The sequence below is a fragment of the Dendropsophus ebraccatus genome, chromosome 3 (assembly GCF_027789765.1).
Source record: "Dendropsophus ebraccatus isolate aDenEbr1 chromosome 3, aDenEbr1.pat, whole genome shotgun sequence".
Classification (NCBI taxonomy): domain Eukaryota; kingdom Metazoa; phylum Chordata; class Amphibia; order Anura; family Hylidae; genus Dendropsophus; species Dendropsophus ebraccatus.
Window position 1 is genome coordinate 41416376 of NC_091456.1, and position 13663 is coordinate 41430038.

Below are 13663 nucleotides of genomic sequence, written 5' to 3' on the forward strand. Positions count from 1 at the left end.
AATAACAAGCGCCTTAGAACTACTCCTTGGAGTGGGACAAGTGGACAATTCGTTTAGGCACCAGGTCACACTGTTGCCGTGGCCATAATCCGGTATTCTGGGCTCCTCTGCAGTGACGTGCTATTCCCAGGTGAGCAAGAAGCGCCACGTTGCCTAGCAACGCCAGACGGGGTGTCACATGACCTAACACTGACTATTTGTATGCTTTTTCCGCTACTCCCGATGTCTCAATGGTGTGATTCTTTATCCTCGAATATGTTATATTAATGAATTAATGGACTACAATATATAGGGCTTTCTGCCTACATGAACTTTCAAGCGATCCTTATCACGGACTCTGGAAACTATGCGGGAGATTTACCAAAAATGGTGTAAAGTGAAACTGGCCCCTAGCAACCAATCAGATTCCACTTTTCATTCCTTACAGACTCTTTGGAAAATGAAAGGTGGAATCTGATTGGTTGCTAGGGGCAAAGGAGCCTGTTTCACTTTACACCATGTTTGATAAATCTCCCTCTATGTTTACTCATGATCATGTGACAACTTGCCATCACCGGATTTATGTAAATCACTGGGGATGCCCGGTGCAACCCTCCTGATCCTTAATCACAGCTGTAATTAATGTATACTTTGTATTCACCAATCACAGAATGATGTTTGACTATTAATTGCACACATGTGTTTCACTGAGCACGCTTGAAAATGGCAGCAGTTGGCCGCTGAAACGTTGCGTTTGTATGCTGCATAAGTCTTGCGAATAAACCGCACCTTTTGAAGTTGACCAAGGAGTGCTGTGGATTTTCTCTGCTATTTAACACAGTCTCTGGTCCTGACTAGGATCTGCTGGCACCCGCTATTTAAACTGCAAAAAGTGCCGCTACAATCTCCAGACTCTATCTGTCTCTCTATCTATCTATCTATCTATCTATCTATCTCTCTATCTATCTCCTATCTATCTATCTATCTATCTATCTATCTATCTATCTATCTATCTATCTATCTATCTCCTATCTATCTATCTATCTCCTATCTATCTCCTATCTATCTATCTATCTATCTATCTATCTATCTCCTATCTATCTATCTATCTATCTATCTATCTATCTATCTATCTATCTATCTATCTATCTCTCTATCTCTCTCTCTCTATCTATCTCCTATCTATCTATCTATCTATCTATCTATCTATCTATCTATCTATCATTCTGTCTGTCTAGTTTCACAGATTATTGGGATATTTAAAAATTCAAACACTTAATCCAGGGGTCCCCAAACTTTTTACACAGGGGGCCAGTTTACTGTCCCTCAGACCGGTGGAGGGCCAGACTATATGCTGCTGCTATATCTGGTCCACGTGAAGCTGTTGCTGCTGGAGGATGACACTCTCTCTGCCCATAAGGAGGAGGTGGAGTGGAGGCTCATAGTGCTCATCTGTCTCTGGTCCAGGAGAGGAGCATTGGGGGTGGCTTAGGATGGGGGAGTTGTAGTTCTACCACAGCCACACAGGAGCATGCTGGGAGTTGTTGCTTTACCACAGCCACACAGGAGCATGATGGAAGTTGTAGTTCTACTACAACCACACAGGATCATGCTGGGAGTTGCAGTCCTACCACAGCCACACAGGATCATGCTGGGAGTTGTAGTTGTACCACAGCCACACAGGAGCATGCTGGGAGCTGTAGTTTTTCCAAAGACACACAGGAGCATGCTGGGAGCTGTAGTTCTACCACAGCCACACATGAGCATGAATACACACACACACAGATACATACATGTCACCAACACAGCAGTAGCAAAGGAGGATGACACTGTCTCTCAGCGGAGGATCAGGCATGGTGCCACTCTGCAGTGTCCGGGGCACAGGTGTGGGCCGGATGTTGGGGACCCGTAGTTTGGGGACCCCTGACGTAATCACTTTCAATCAAAAATTAATAAATCAGAAAAGCAAGGTGTTTGTGCATTACATTTATTCTTTGCGGTCATCACCATTGCACCGCAAAACTGTAAAATTCACAGTATCACTATTGCACCGTACTTATTGCACCTTTATGCACTTTTATGTCATGGCAGTGATTGTGTTAATTGCGTGCCCCTTTTATAGCAAAGGCATCTTTATGTATGTCTCTCAGTAGTAAGCGTCAATGTAAACAATTTAACTGAAGATATTACTTCCCTTATTTTGTCTTTAGTTAAAAGCTCTTCAGATGGTGTCCCAGCGCATTTCTTATGCAGATAATCTTCAGGGGTCTTGCAGCTATGGTCCCTTTTCTCTGGGACTTGGCTTATTCCTGTTATACAGCTCTTATGATGGCCGCACACTGACTCTCTCCCTTGGGCTTTCTTTTATGTATCTCATGAGCCCTCGTCCCTCTTCCTTACTCCAGCATCATCAAAATCTCTGTACAAACTCCCTATGTGTATTGCTTCCCAGAGTAAAAGTGCCCCCTTGGTGCCCCATATAAGCAGTTAGGCCAAATGTGTGCCTCCAAATAATGTTCAGACTCTGTGCTCCCATATAGTAGATAAGCCTTCTCTGTGTCCCCATATATTATAGAGCCCCCTCTATGCACCTATATAATATAGGCCCTCTCTGTGCCTCCATATAGCATAGGTATTTTCTGTGCCTACATATAGTATAGGTTCCCTCTGTGCAGCCTTTTTCCTCCTTATAGTATTTAGACCCTGCTGTGCCCAATATAGCAGTTATGTGCCTCAGTGCCTCCCATATAGTATTCTGTTTCTGTGCCCTAATAGAGTAGCAATACCCCCATAACCATATAGTAGTTAGCTCCCCTTTGTGCCCCCTTTATAGTAGTCGGTCCCTCAATGCCCCTAATAGAGTGACCCCCGCAGTAAATAGAAGCCCCTGTGTATATATCCCCCTGTAGGTAGTCCCCCCATAAAAATTACCCCCCCATAGGTATCATTAATTGCAGCATCCCCTGTGTTACATCCCTCATATGTATCCCCCCACCTTCATACCCCGATGTAGCCATCCTCCATAATCAACTGGAAAAAAAACACAAAAAAGCAAAACAGACATTTATACTGACCGGCTCCCACACGTCTCCTCTTCTCAAACACTTTCTCCGCTCCCAGCATCATATTGATACAAGATGGCAGACAGAGAAAGAGTCCACAACAGGGCTTCTCCGTCTGTGGGTGCTGTGTTTCATGGAACGTGGAAATAAGCCTTAAAGGGGTACTTCGGGCTGGGGGGCTTTTTTGCCTATGGCCGTGTCCCGGATTGTGCCGCTCCGGTCCAAGCTGCCCGGCCGCTTCCTGCTCTCTGCAGGGGCTTGAGACATGACATTTCAAGTCCGTTCAGCCGGTCAATGGGATCCCGCCCCTACCGCTGACTGGCTGAGCGGACTTGAAACGTCACGTCTCAAGCCCGCGTCAGAGACCAGGAAGCGGCCGGGCAGCACAGACCACAGCAGCGCGATCCGGGACACCGCACTGGAACAGGGGAGGTAAGGGGACGTCATTCCCCTCATCCACCTCCTCCCCGGCCATAGGCGAAAAGCCCCCCCATCCCAGAGTACCCCTTTTAGTGCTTGGAGTGTAGTAAATGGTGATTGTAGGTGATTGAGACCAAACTAGGGGGCATTCACAAGCACCGTCCGGCAGTGTCAATAGAGTAGCAGGAAGATTTGAACAGGTCCGGGGCCCCGCCATCATAATAATACATGATGTCGGGAGTTCCTGATGCCGGCCCGCAGCTTTATGCTCCATAGCCTCTGTCATCTACGGAGCATGCGAATGCCCCCTTAGGGAATCTAATAAGCTTTCTTAAGGATGGCTTTGAACTATCTTAAAATCTTGGAAAAAAACGCCAATAAAAACACCATAGCGTTTGTTTTGTTTTTTTTTCAAAAACGCTAGTGGCCAGATGTTAGTTGGAGGTCAGTGGAAGTTTATCATCTGCCCACACACACATGGCGTTTTTTGGTGTGGCGTTTTTCTCTCCTCTCTGGCGTGTTCGAGGTTCCGTGGCAGTTTTTACAAAACGCAGAATGCTGAGGGTGTGGCGTTTATTTTTGGCAAACTTTGGCATTTTTTTTTTTACCATAGACTTCAATGGGATTGTTCTGGTTGTCTCAAAAACGCCATTGCCGTGCGTATGGCGTTTCTTTTCTGGCGTTTTTGTCACCTTTTGTGGTCCAGCAACTAGGTCATGTGACGGCAGAGCTAAAAAGAGTTCAGCACACAAAAACGCCTAAACCACAAAAAAAAGGTCATTCACACATAAAGTCAAAAACGCAAGAAAAAAATGCCAATGCATGGAAAAACGCATTGGCAGTTTTTCTGATGGCCTGAAAAATGCCGCACAAAAAGGATGTGGGAGGGCACCCTACCGTAAAAAGTTGGTGCGTAGTAGTCTCTAGCAAAGTGCTCAGCATTTTACTGGACAAAATAGTCATGGAATGCAGCACTATTTTATCCAGAATTTTTGAAAGAACCTGTGACAGAGATTTATAATGGAACCTTTTACTCCATTCTCTTTGGAACAATTGCATTGTACTTGAGGTGTTATTCTAAGAATTAACCAGCAGGTGGCAGCATCTAATGTAGATGAAACCTGTTTTATGCACGAAACTATATATTGTATATTTACATTTTAATGTTTAATTCCATGTCATGATATCTTCTCATATGCTCTTCCTATAATAATATCAGGCATCTTATACAAAATAAAAATAAAAATATTCTCCAGGCCCCAGCGAGATTTGAACTCGCGACCCCTGGTTTACAAGACCAGTGCTCTAACCCCTGAGCTATGGAGCCATCTGGTGTTGGAAATGGGATTTTAGTCTGCCATAGACTTCTAACAGAAGAAGCGTCTCAGCCCTATGAGCGGCTGTTCATGCAATCAGCGTGTGAGAGGTGGCTGACGTGAAGTCTGCGGGTGTGTTACCGCGGCTGTTGTATACATTGTGCGGCCAGTAGACATTGTTACTTATATTTCCCCACATATATAAAATGTATAGCCATATCGTTGCATCAGCACTTGGAGAGTAAAATGGTGCGCGTGCGCACTAGACCGTGTGAGCACCGCGCATGCGCGCCAAGCCGTGTTTGGACAGCGTTTCATGGGGAACGCGTTGTGGGACGTCATTTGGCGGGAGTGTGTGAGGTGAAGCGTGAGGAGCAGGTGTACTAAGCGGCCGTCGCCTACCGTACAATTATAGAGTCAGCATGGTTTCCACCTTACTCCCATAGAGTCCAAATCAATTATAAGTAATGATAGGTGTGAAAAATTGTCAGGTTTATGGTGAAAGCCCTCGGAGACTGTGTCCATATCCTCAGGGGAAGCCTTTACCTCACAGCAGGTGTGCATTATCTGCAGGCTGTAATGTCTGTTATTTGGATATAATAACAGTAATACAGGATGTATATGGATGAAAGTGCAGCTTCAGCTTCTCTACCTGCAGGCTTTAACCCTTTAAAAAAAGTTTTCATTTTTTGCCTATTATTCACGAGGCTGAAGTTGGTTTCTTATTCGGCCAGTTTCTTATTCGGGGCTGAAGTTGGTTTCTTATTCGGCAGTTTCTTATTCAGAGGATTTTTCTTTTTCCTGTTTTAGCTATTATTCTTACAGAAAATGAATAATATTCATACCCTACCGTAAGTGAGGGGCCCTGAGAGGACTGGTGATAAAAATGGCAAAAAAGACCCCACGGTTGGCATAAAAATGGGCATGAAAGTAAAACCACAAAATTATTATTTAAAAATAAAATTGACTTTGGGCCACTGATCTCACACTGATAATACACAGAGAGGGATGCCCTGCATCATACCCAAGAGAGTCCAGCCTGGCCCAAAGTGGTTCTGGGTATAAAAACTGGCATCAAAGTGGGCACATAGCCATTTTTCATGATTTGAATAAGTAACAGCTATTTTCAAAGGGTTAAATGAGTTTGGGCCACTGATCTCACATTGATATTACACAGAGAGGGATGCCCCGCATCACATCTAAGAGAGTCCAGCCTGGCCCAAAGTGGTTCTGGGTATAAAAACTGGCATCAAAGTGGGCAGATTGGCATTTTTTCCTAATTTGAATAAGTAACAGCTGTTTTCAAAGGGTTAAATGAGTTTGGGCCACTGATCTCACACTGATATTACATAGAGAGGGATGCCCCGCATCACATCCAAGAGAGTCCAGCCTGGCTTAAAGTGGTTCTGGGTATAAAAACTGGCATCAAAGTGGGCAGATTGGCATTTTTTCCTAATTTGAATAAGTAACAGCTGTTTTCAAAGGGTTAAATGAGTTTGGGCCACTGATCTCACACTGATAATACACAGAGAGGGATGCCCCGCATCACAACCAAGAGAGTCCAGCCTGGCCCAAAGTGGTTCTGGGTATAAAAACTGGCATCAAAGTGGGCACATAGCCATTTTTCATGATTTGAATAAGTAACAGCTATTTTCAAAGGGTTAAATGAGTTTGGGCCACTGATCTCACACTGATAATACACAGAGAGGGATGCCCGGCATCACATCCAAGAGACTCCAGCCTGGCCCAAAGTGGTTCTGGGTATAAAAACTGGCATCAAAGTGGGCAGATTGGCATTTTTTCCTAATTTGAATAAGTAACAGCTGTTTTCAAAGGGTTAAATGAGTTTGGGCCACGGATCTCACATTGATATTACACAGAGAGGGATGCCCCGCATCATACCCAAGAGAGTGCAGCCTGGCCCAAAGTGGTTCTGGGTATAAAAACTGGCATCAAAGTGGGCACATAGCCATATTTCATGATTTGAATAAGTAACAGCTATTTTCAAAGGGTTAAATGAGTTTGGGCCACGGATCTCACACTGATAATACACAGAGAGGCATGCCCCGCATCAGATCCAAGAGAGTCCAGCCTGGCCCAAAGTGGTTTTTGGTATAAAAACTGGCATCAAAGTGGGCAGATTAGCATTTTTTCCTAATTTGAATAAGTAACAGCTGTTTTCAAAGGGTTAAATGAGTTTGGGCCACTGATCTCACACTGATAATACACAGAGAGGGATGCCCCGCATCATACCCAAGAGAGTCCAGCCTGGCCCAAAGTGGTTCTGGGTATAAAAACTGGCATCAAAGTGGGCACATAGCCATATTTCATGATTTGAATAAGTAACAGCTATTTTCAAAGGGTTAAATGAGTTTGGGCCACTGATCTCACACTACGTTCACACAGATAGGCATGCCCCGCATTACATCCAAGAGAGTCCAGCCTGGCCCAAAGTGGTTCTGGGTATAAAAACTGGCATCAAAGTTGGCAGATTGGCATTTTTCCCAATTTGAATAAGTAACAGGTATTTTCAAAGGGTTAAATGAGTTTGGGCCACTGATCTCACACTGATAATACACAGAGAGGGATGCCCCGCATCACATCCAACAGAGTCCAGCCTGGCCCAAAGTGGTTCTGGGTATAAAAACTGGCATCAAAGTGGGCAGATTGGCATTTTTTCCTAATTTGAATAAGTAACAGCTGTTTTCAAAGGGTTAAATGAGTTTGGGCCACGGATCTCACACTGATAATACACAGAGAGGGATCCCCCGCATCATACGCAAGAGAGTCCAGCCTGGCCCAAAGTGGTTCTGGGTATAAAAACTGGCATCAAAGTGGGCAGATTGGCATTTTTTCCTAATTTGAATAAGTAACAGCTGTTTTCAAAGGGTTAAATGAGTTTGGGCCACTGATCTCACACTGATAATACACAGAGAGGGATGCCCCGCATCACAACCAAGAGAGTCCAGCCTGGCCCAAAGTGGTTCTGGGTATAAAAACTGGCATCAAAGTGGGCACATAGCCATTTTTCATGATTTGAATAAGTAACAGCTATTTTCAAAGGGTTAAATGAGTTTGGGCCACTGATCTCACACTGATAATACACAGAGAGGGATGCCCGGCATCACATCCAAGAGACTCCAGCCTGGCCCAAAGTGGTTCTGGGTATAAAAACTGGCATCAAAGTGGGCAGATTGGCATTTTTTCCTAATTTGAATAAGTAACAGCTGTTTTCAAAGGGTTAAATGAGTTTGGGCCACGGATCTCACATTGATATTACACAGAGAGGGATGCCCCGCATCATACCCAAGAGAGTCCAGCCTGGCCCAAAGTGGTTCTGGGTATAAAAACTGGCATCAAAGTGGGCACATAGCCATATTTCATGATTTGAATAAGTAACAGCTATTTTCAAAGGGTTAAATGAGTTTGGGCCACTGATCTCACACTGATATTACACAGAGAGGGATGCCCCGCATCAGATCCAAGAGAGTCCAGCCTGGCCCAAAGTGGTTTTTGGTATAAAAACTGGCATCAAAGTGGGCAGATTGGCATTTTTTCCTAATTTGAATAAGTAACAGCTATTTTCAAAGGGTTAAATGAGTTTGGGCCACTGATCTCACACTACGTTCACACAGATAGGCATGCCCCGCATTACATCCAAGAGAGTCCAGCCTGGCCCAAAGTGGTTCTGGGTATAAAAACTGGCATCAAAGTTGGCAGATTGGCATTTTTCCCAATTTGAATAAGTAACAGGTATTTTCAAAGGGTTAAATGAGTTTGGGCCACTGATCTCACACTGATAATACACAGAGAGGGATGCCCCGCATCACATCCAACAGAGTCCAGCCTGGCCCAAAGTGGTTCTGGGTATAAAAACTGGCATCAAAGTGGGCACATAGCCATTTTTCATGATTTGAATGAGTAACAGCTATTTTCAAAGGGTTAAATGAGTTTGGGCCACTGATCTCACACTGATAATACACAGAGAGGGATCCCCCGCATCATACCCAAGAGAGTCCAGCCTGGCCCAAAGTGGTTCTGGGTATAAAAACTGGCATCAAAGTGGGCACAGAGCCATTTTTCATGATTTGAATAAGTAACAGCTATTTTCAAAGGGTTAAATGAGTTTGGGCCACTGATCTCACATTGATATTACACAAACTCATTTAACCCTTTGAAAATAGCTGTTACTTATTCAAATCATGAAAAATGGCTCTGTGCCCACTTTGATGCCAGTTTTTATACCCAGAACCACTTTGGGCCAGGCTGGACTCTCTTGGGTATGATGCGGGGGATCCCTCTCTGTGTATTATCAGTGTGAGATCAGTGGCCCAAACTCATTTAACCCTTTGAAAACAGCTGTTACTTATTCAAATTAGGAAAAAATGCCAATCTGCCCACTTTGATGCCAGTTTTTATACCAAAAACCACTTTGGGCCAGGCTGGACTCTCTTGGGTATGATGCGGGGCATCCCTCTCTGTGCAATATCAATGTGAGATCCGTGGCCCAAACTCATTTAACCCTTTGAAAACAGCTGTTACTTATTCAAATTAGGAAAAAATGCCAATCTGCCCACTTTGATGCCAGTTTTTATACCCAGAACCACTTTGGGCCAGGCTGGACTCTCTTGGATGTGATGCGGGGGATCCCTCTCTGTGTATTATCAGTGTGAGATCAGTGGCCCAAACTCATTTAACCCTTTGAAAATAGCTGTTACTTATTCAAATCATGAAAAATGGCTATGTGCCCACTTTGATGCCAGTTTTTATACCCAGAACCACTTTGGGCCAGGCTGGACTCTCTTGGGTATGATGTGGGACATCCCTCTCTGTGTATTATCAGTGTGAGATCAGTGGCCCAAACTCATTTAACCCTTTGAAAACAGCTGTTACTTATTCAAATTAGGAAAAAATGCCAATCTGCCCACTTTGATGCCAGTTTTTATACCAAAAACCACTTTGGGCCAGGCTGGACTCTCTTGGGTATGATGCGGGGCATCCCTCTCTGTGCAATATCAATGTGAGATCCGTGGCCCAAACTCATTTAACCCTTTGAAAACAGCTGTTACTTATTCAAATTAGGAAAAAAATGCCAATCTGCCCACTTTGATGCCAGTTTTTATACCCAGAACCACTTTGGGCCAGGCTGGACTCTCTTGGATGTGATGCGGGGCATCCCTCTCTGTGTATTATCAGTGTGAGATCAGTGGCCCAAACTCATTTAACCCTTTGAAAATAGCTGTTACTTATTCAAATCATGAAAAATGGCTATGTGCCCACTTTGATGCCAGTTTTTATACCCAGAACCACTTTGGGCCAGGCTGGACTCTCTTGGGTATGATGCAGGGCATCCCTCTCTGTGTATTATCAGTGTGAGATCAGTGGCCCAAAGTCAATTTTATTTTTAAATAATAATTTTGTGGTTTTACTTTCATGCCCATTTTTATGCCAACCGTGGGGTCTTTTTTGCCATTTTTATCACCAGTCCTCTCAGGGCCCCTCACTTACGGTAGGGTATGAATATTATACATTTTCTGTAAGAATAATAGCTAAAACAGGAAAAAGAAAAATCCTCTGAATAAGAAACTGCCGAATAAGAAACCAACTTCAGCCCCGAATAAGAAACTGGCCGAATAAGAAACCAACTTCAGCCTCGTTATTATTCTGACCTCTCAGCCATATGAGGCTGGATTTACTGCAGGACCAAATGTACTTTGTCAGGGCGCCCATCCCACCATTATACCAGAAACTACTGTGAATGGGAAACTGTGGGGTCGTTTGGCGTTTTTTTACACAACGTTGTTGTGCGGCAGTTTTTGTGGACATTTCTGATACCGTCTAAGAGTCCATTTACACAGAAAGATTATCTGACAAAGATTTGAAGCCAAAGCCAGAAATGGATTTGAAAAGGAGAGAAATCTCAGGCTTTCCTTTATGACCTGATCTCTGTTTATAGTCTGTTTCTGGCTTTGGCTTCAAATCTTTGGCAGATAATCTGTCAGATAATCTTTCTGTGTAAATGGACCCTATATCTTGATAATTATAGAATTATAGACGTAAATAAGAGAAGACGGTTGTATTTTGGCTTCGTAAAGATGGACGCAAAAAAACATTGTGGTAACATAGCCTTAGGGTACTATTACACGGAACGATAATCGGCCAAATCGGTCCTATCCGAACGATTATCGTTCCGTGTAATAAACACAACGATCAGCTGATGATCTTTGTCATTGGCTGAACGTTAATATAGGTTTGGACCTATAATCGTCGGCCACCGACCGGCGGCTGACAATTTGCAAAGTAAATACATTACCTATCCATGGTCCAGGGCTCCTCCTGCGCTCTGCTTCTCCCCGAGTCCCGCGTGCTGCAGCTTCAGAGCGGCCTGTCTTAGCTGACAGGCCCCTCAGCCAATCACTGGCTGGGACCGCCGCAGCCAGTGATTGGCTGAGCAGCCTGTCAGTTAAGACAGGCCGCTCTGAAGCTGCAGCACGCGGGACAAGAGGAGCCCTGGACCATGGATAGGTAATGTATGCCAGTTTAGCAAGGGCTGCAAGGACATCGGTAACAATGTCCATGCAGCCCTTGTTAAATGATTATCGTGCCATGTGATAGGCCCAGTAAACGATCACGATCACCAATGTAAGAGCTCTGATTGGTTAAGCCTATTACATAATCAATAATTGTGCAGCAAGGGCCGCAGGAACATCTTTAGTGATGTCCTTGCAGCCCTTGTCTTAGGGTCCTTTTACACAGAAAGATTATCTGACAGATTATCTGCCAATGATTTGAAGCCGTAGCCCGGAATAGACTATAAACAGAGATCAGGTCATAAAGGTAAGCCTGAGATTTCTCCTCTTTTCAAATCCATTCCTGGCTTTGGCTTCAAATCATAGGCAGATAATCTGCCAGATAATCTTTCTGTGTAAATGGACCCTAGGTGTAAAATAATAAACCTTATACATGCCTCTCTGTGCTCCCCTGTGTTCGTCTCACTTCTGCCGCTGTCCGCAGCTACTGTTGGAACTTCTGAACCGGCCTCTGAAGAAACAGGCCACTCAGCCAATCACTGGCCAAGAGAGGACAGTAGTGCAGCCAGTGATTGGCTGAGCGACCTGGCCACTTCAGAGTGGCCGACTCGGAAGCTCCAGTAGCGGCTGTGAGCAGAAGCAAGAAGAACACAGTGGACCGCAGAGAGGTATGTATAAGGTTTGTTGTTTTTTTACACAGCCATCGGCCGTGCATCGATATTACACCTGGTCAATGATTTTTATGCTGGAATAAACAACAACAATCATCTGATGATCGTTTCATCAGCTAATCATTGTCTTTATTGCACAGATCAATAAACTGACGAATCGTCCTGGTTTGTCAGATAATTGCTCTGTGTAATATGTGTAATAGGGCTCTTATGCTGTATATCGTGGCACTAAAACGTATACGTTAAGGCTCGTTCACACAACGATTTGGCCCTCCATTGCACATATATGCGATCTGTCAAAACCCACTGCCAGCATATATGTGCATGGAGACATACTGGCCCTATTTATTTCAGTGGCTTGAATGTAGTCCACTAATCTTTAGCTGACTACATTTGGGCCATTGAAGTAAATAGGGCGCCAGTGCGCACATATATACGTCAGTAGCCAATTTTGACAGTTTGCCAAAGTAGATGCACAAGGGAAGGCTACATTTTGGCGTGGACCCTCCTTTATCTCTATTCTTCCATTCAAAATGATTACAGCGATACCCAATTCAGGCTACGTTCACACACCATCAAAAGGTGGGCCGTTTTTATTGGACAGCCGTCATTTAACGACAAATAACGGACGTTATTTTATACCATTGTCTGTTGTTTTAAAATAACAGACGTTATTTGCAATTAAATGACAGACGCCCAATGAAAAATGCCTCCCCTTGTTTTATCTTGTTTGTAGGAGGGGAGCCGGATCCTAGTGATGCAAGCGTCGGACCAAGGCTGGGAGAAGGGGCACAGAGACTTCGCCTTGGTGACATGTACCTCAATGGCACTGCTGATTAAAACCTTTTTTCAACTAAGACACACCACTAATAAAGTTAAATCTGCAATGTACAGAGGCTGCTGTCACGGCTGTTTGCTTTGACTAAATGTTGTTTTACATCAGCCGATTTCTTGGCCACAGGCCGCAGCAAACAAGCACAGATCAGCAAGATTGGCACTGGTTTGCAGTGCCTTGATATGGCAAGAGAAATCGAGCAGTCGGTCTGCACAAATGATTTATGCATCGTTCATGCTGCAATGGGAACAGACAGCCCAGATATGCATACATATCCAGATAACACAGCAGTACATACTTACCTAGTGAGCAGCTGCTGTGATCCAGCATCCTGTTCTCCGGCTCTCCTGTCCAACTGCTGTGTCTTTAGTATCCGCCTCCTTCAGCTATCAATCATTCTGGAGGAGGCGGTGGCTTGAAGAGACAGAGGCTGGACGGGAGAGCCAGAGAACAGGATGCTGGATCACAGCAGTACAGAAGGTAAGTATGTACTGCTTTGTGATCTGCAAAACTGGCAGCACGGATATATGCATATTGTTACTGTCAGTTTGCCATTATCATTATCGGCCATACATCCCCTATTTACACAAGAAAATGTGTGGCCGATGATGATAAATTTTTAAGTGATTGCTGTCACTTTTACATGAGCTGTTTCTTGCAACGCTTCTGACAGATAACTGGCCCATGTAAAAGGCCCCTAACCCATGCAAACGGGTGACAGTATCACTTTAATTGCTTTCTTGAAGACTGAGCATTAAAGGGAACCTGTCACCCCTCGTGCCGGGGTGACAGGCTCCCGACCCCCCGTTAGAACCCCCTATACTTACCTCATCCCGCCGGGTCCCGCTTC

At 44.4% G+C, this 13663-nt stretch overlaps 1 long non-coding RNA gene and 1 other non-coding gene across 3 annotated transcripts in view; one reads left to right on the plus strand and one right to left on the minus strand.

Annotated features, from left to right (window-relative positions):
- Nucleotides 1-4715: 4715 nt before the first annotated feature.
- TRNAT-UGU (transfer RNA threonine (anticodon UGU)) lies at nt 4716-4788 on the minus strand. The gene has a single exon. It is a non-coding gene; the product is annotated as a tRNA-Thr (tRNA).
- A 301-nt stretch (nt 4789-5089) lies between these two features.
- Nucleotides 5090-13663, plus strand: part of LOC138785527 (uncharacterized) — a 28119-nt gene continuing 19545 nt past the window's right edge. For both annotated transcript variants that reach the window (XR_011362115.1, XR_011362114.1), the window contains exon 1: nt 5090-5333. This is a non-coding gene — a long non-coding RNA (uncharacterized lncRNA). The remainder of the gene's footprint in view (nt 5334-13663) is intronic.